A 5,775-nucleotide genomic window follows, 5' to 3' on the forward strand; every position below is an offset into this window, starting at 1 on the left:
TTCCATCCATTTACCTGCAAATTTCATGATTCCATCTTTCTTTACTGCTGAGTAAAACTCCATCATGTAAATGAACCACATTTTCATTATCCATTCATCAATTGAGGTATACTTAGGTAGTTTCCATCTATTAGTTATTGTGAAAAGGGCAACAACAAACATGGATGTACAAGTGTCTCTGCGATACGATGAGTTCTTTGGGTATATGCCAAGGAGTGGTATAACTGGGTCAAATGGTAGGTTCATTTGTAGTTTTTTAAGAGTTCTCCACAATGCTTTCCATAGGGATTGAAACAGTTTGCAGCCCCACCAGCAGTGGATGAGTGTTCCCGTTTCACCACATCATCTCCAACATTTGGTATCATTTGTTTTCTTGATCTTAGCCAGTCTGACTGGGGTAAGGTGAAATCTTAAAGTGGTTTTAATTGCATTTCCCTAATTATTAGTGATGTTGAACATCTTTTAAGATGTTTCATAGCCATCTTTACTTCTTCTTTTGAAAACTCTCTGTTCAGCTCCTTAGCCCATCTCTTAATTGGGTTGCTTTTTGTCTTGGTTCTCTGTTTTTTGAGTTCGTTATATATTCCGGTTATTAAACCTCTGTCGAATGTGTCACTGGTGAAGATTTTCTCCCACTCGGTGGGTTTTCTGTTCACTTCCTTGGTTGCCTCCTTTGATGTACAGAAGCTTTTTAGTTTAATGAGGTTCCATTTGTTAATTCTTGCCCTTGTTTCCTGAGCAATTGTCGAGTTTAGAAAACCCTTCCCTACTCCGGTCACTTGCTTTCTTGATTCTTGGTTTCTTGAGCTCTGTATTAAACTCTTGATGTTAAACCTCTGTTAGATGTGTCGCTGGTGAAGATTTTCTTGCACACTGTGGTTTTTTTTTTTTTCACTTTCACTGAGGTCTTTGATCCATTTGGAGTTGGCTTTTGTGCAAGGTGAAAGATAGAGGTCTAGTTTCATTCTTCTACAGATGGAGATCCAGTTTTTCCAGAACCACTTGCTGAAGATGTTGTCTTTCCTCCAGCAAATGTGCTTGGCCCCTTTGTCAAATATCAGGTGACTGAAATTGCATATACTCAGGCATATACTCTTCAATTATATCCCATTGATCTATGGGTCTGTTTTTTGTGCCAGAACCATGCTGATTTGATGACTTTCAGCATTGCTCTTTGTGCTCAGGGTTGTTGAGGCTATCCTAGGTCTTTTGTGCTTCCATATGAATCTTAGGATAGTTTTTTCCAATTCTGTGGAAAATGTCATGGGGATTTTGATTGACATTGTGTTGAATATGTATGATTTTTTGGTAGGATGGTCTTTTTCACAATATTAATTCTTCCAATCCATGAGCATGGGAGGTCCTTCAGTCTTCTGATATCTTCCTCAATTTCTTTCTTTAGAGATTTAAAATTTTCATTGTAAAGGTCGTTAATGTCTTTAGTCAGGTTTATTCCAAGATATATATTTTTTTTGCAGCAATTGTGAATGGGAATGTTTCCATGTGCTCTTTCTCTGATTGCTTGTTATTGGTATATAGAAAGGCCATAGACTTTTGTAGGTTAATTTTGTAACCTGCTACTTTACTGAAAGTGTTAATAATTTTCAAGAGTTTTCGAGTGGAATTTTTGGCATCCCTTAGATATAATATCATATCATCTGCAAAAAGGGATAATTTGCTTTCTTCTTTTCCAATAATTACTCCTTTAATTTCCTTCTCTTGTCTTATTGCTCTTGCAAGAGTTTCAAGTACTATGTTAAGGAGAAGTAGGGATAGCGGACAGCCTTGTCTGGTTCCTGATTTCAATAGGAATGTTTCCAGTTTTCCTCCATTTAGAATGATGTTGGCTGTGGGTTTGTTATATACGGCTTTAATTATGTTGAGGTATGTTGCCTCCAGTCCAATTCCCTCTAGGACTTTGAACATAAATGCATGTTGAATTTTGTCAAAGGCGTTCTCTGCATATATTTGCATCTATGTTCAGTAAGAATATGGGTCTATAGTTTACTTTTTTGGTTGTATCTTTACCTGGCTTTGGTATGAGAGTGATGCTGACTTCACAGAAGGAATTTAGAAGTTCTCCCTCCATTTCTATTTTTCTGAGTAAATTAAGAAGTATTAGATGCAGATCTTCTTTAAATGTCTGATAGAATTCTGCTGTAAATGCATCTGGTCCTGGTCTTTTTTCAGTCGGGAGGTTTTGCATTACTCTTTCAATTTCTTTCTGTGTTATGGGTCTGTTTAAGCTGTTAATCTCTTCTTGGTTTAGTTTTGATGGTTCCCATGCCTTTAGACATCTGTCCATTTATTTTAGGTTTTCAAATTTAGTAGCATATATGTCTTAAAGTATTCCCTTATTATGTTCTGTATCTTTCTCGTTTCTGTTGTGATGTTTCCCCTTTCATCTCTGATTTTGTTGATTTGGAGGTGCTCTTTCTTTTGATTAACTGGGCTAGCGTTCTGTCAATCTTGTTTATCTTTTCAAAGAAACAGCTCTTCGAATTGTTGATTCTTTGAATTGTTTTCTTTGTTTCAATTTCATTAATTTCTGCCCTGATTTTTGTTATTTCTTCTTGTCTGCTGGGTTTGTGTTTGGTTTGCTGTTGCTTTTCAAGTGTGTTGAGTTGCAATGTTAAGTCATTTATTTGTATTCTTTCTGATTTTTGATGTAGGCACTTAGAGCTATAAACTTCCCTATAAGGACTCCTTTCAGTGTGTCCCAGAGGTTTTGTCATGTTGTATTGACCTTTTCATTTAATTCCAGGAATACTTTTATTTCTTTCTTAATTTATCTTTTGACCCATTCATCATTCAGCAGTGTGTCATTTAATCTCCATGTCTTCATGTGGTGATTAGGGCTTCTTTGGGTGTTGATTGTAAGCTTTATTGCATTGTGGTCTGATAGAATGCATGGACTTATTTCAATCTTTTTGTATTTGTTGAAGTTTGTTTTGTGCCCCAGTATATGGTCAATTTTTGAGAAGGTTCCATGGGGTACTGAGTAGAAAGTATGTCCTTTGGTGCTTGGATGGAATACTCAGTAGATGTCTGTTAAGTCCATTTGATGTATGATATTGTTTAATTCAAATGTCTCTCTGTTAACTCTCTGCCCTGTTGACCTATATAATGGATGCAGTGAGGTATTGAAGTCACCTAGTATTAATGAGTTGGGGTTATTCTGGGTCTTAAAGTCCTGTAGTATTGTTTTTATGAAGTTGGGTGCACCAGAGTTTGATGAATATATGTTCATGACTGTAATATCTTCTTGATTCATTGTTCCTTTGATCAAAAGGAATTGGCCCTCTTTATCTCTTCTGATTAGTTTTAGTTTAAAGTCTATTTTGAATGCCTTTTCATTTTTCTGCCAAATTGTTCTCACCAGGCTTTCATTATGTTAAAGTAATTTTCTTTTATTTCTAGTGAGATTTTTAAGACTTATTACCATGAATCTTATCAAATTTCATGTATAAATTGAGATGCTTATATCATTTTATGACTCATTCATGCTGATGTTATGGAGCATATCAGTCATTTTAATATGTTGGGGCATCCTTCTATCCAAGAAACAATTCCTACCTGTATGTAGAATATAATCCTTTTCATGTACTATAAAATTCAGAGTATTACTATGTTGGTGAGAATTTTTACATTAATTTTCATAAGGGATAATGAAAAAAAAATGACTCTCAAAGCTCTTTGTTGTACAGTGTCATCTGTTTCCAAGGCGGGTGAGGGAGGAAGTAAAAAGACTAATGGGTACACAAAGAAATAGATAAATATTCAACGTTTTTTTCTTTTTTCCTTTTTAAAATCAGGCATTTATAAACAAGAAATAATACATTAATTACATAAAAATAGTTCTCAAGTAGCAGAGAAAGCCGTCACAGTCTCATTAGCAGCAGTGTAGGATGAGAGGATGCAGAGGCTCTGGCAGGTATGAGCGTAGAGGTTGAACTTTTTCCTTAATTGATAAAAACATCAGCTGAGACTCCTGACTTAAAGCAGGAGCCCTTCCCTCAGTCATGGGGTGAGCTTTTTATATTTTCTTTATCTGTATTTTGTATCAGAGTTCTGATGTTCTCATAGGATACATTTGAATTTGTTCATGATGTAAGGTCAAATGAAATATTCAAGGAAAACATGGATTTTAACCCTTGGCTCTGTGTCTCTATCAGAGTTCAGCTGACAAGTCTGTGGTTAGGATGCTGGCACAGTTGATAGGACTGTGGTTTTAGAAAGAATTGTTATGGTAACACCTTTGGCACCTAGCGAGGATGGGGCATCACACCCCAGCCCCAGACAACTGTGGTGAGCACCTGCAGCTTCCTGTCCTTCTTTGGAAACTTTTAAGCCTTTTTTGAGAAGTGGAATTTTATTGTGATGGTTTTGAATATGTATAATGCTTGTGAATATGGACCCCTATAAAATTCAGGTACTCCCCTTAATCGAGGCTCAGAACTTTGAGATAAGATTCTCTCTGAGTCAAGGTTGCAGCCTAAATAAATATTATCTGTCCTGCAACATTCATTCCTAAGTTTTCCAGAATTTTGTCTTACATTTATCTATCTATCTATCTATCTATCTATCTATCTATCTATCAGCTATCTATCTATCTATCATCTATCTAGCTATTTGTTTGTTTATTTATTATTGTGGGTGGAGTACATGGATGCTATGGTACAGATGTAGAGATCAAAAGACAACCTACAGGAATTGGCTCTCTCCTTTCAGTATGTATGTTCTGGGTACTTGAGAAAACTAGGCGCCACAAGCCCACATATTTAAAATTGTCAGCCAGAAGTCAGAACCAACCTTATCTAAAAGCTGCAGGACAGGCAGGCGCCGGTCAAGCTTCAAGGATCAAGACATAAACAAGTCTTACGGGCAGAACATCTGACCACCCTCAGGGCCCGATACCAGGAAATCAATCTGTGTCCCTGAGGGCACCTCCCATTTAGCAATCCCACTTCCCCTTAGCCCCGGCCCTTACCCCATATTTCTGTGTGCTTTTGAAATTACTCTGTGTGTTTTTGAATTAACCAATAACCGCGCTTCTGCTTCTGTACCCTGCTTCTGCTCTATAAAAGTGCCAAACCCCAGCCTGTAGGCGCGCAAGTCCTCCGAGGAGACTTTGTGCCCACAGGTACCTGTGTATCAAATAAACCTCATGCTGTTGCAACCCGAAGGCTGACTTGTCCTCAGTGGTCTCACTCTTACAAAGATGTGCTTGTTTTCCTGTGCCTGTGTTTCCTCATAGAGTTTATTTCCAGTTTTGTTAATTTTCCTGCAGATTAATGATTTTACTTTTTAGCTGAATACAATTCCATTGTATCATTGTGTCATATTTCTATTTCCTGTTCACCAGTTGATGGGAATCTAGATTGATTCTATTTCCTGGCTATTGTGAATGAAATGAGAATAAAGCAAAATGAGCAAAGGTATGGAGTCCTTTGGTTATGTGACCAGGGATGGTTAACTGTGTGTTAGGGTTTTTCTGATTTTAGCTTTTTGGGTGATCATTGTGGCTGCGCCAGTTTGCAATCGCTCAAACAGTGAATAAAGATCCTCCTTTTTCCACAACCTCACCTACATTTGTTTCTTCTTGATTTCTTGATGAAAGCCAGGCTGAGTGGAGTGAAGTAGAAACCCACAGTAGTTTTAATTGGTTTGTATCTGATTACTAACATTGAAACTTTACAAAAGTGTTAATTAGCCATTCTTATTTCTGCTTTGAGAAATCTTTGTTCAGATCAGTAGCCTATTTTTTGATTGGGT

This window comes from Nannospalax galili, unplaced genomic scaffold (genome assembly GCF_000622305.1).
Source record: "Nannospalax galili isolate Female #2095 unplaced genomic scaffold, S.galili_v1.0 scaffold1953, whole genome shotgun sequence".
NCBI classification, from domain to species: domain Eukaryota; kingdom Metazoa; phylum Chordata; class Mammalia; order Rodentia; family Spalacidae; genus Nannospalax; species Nannospalax galili.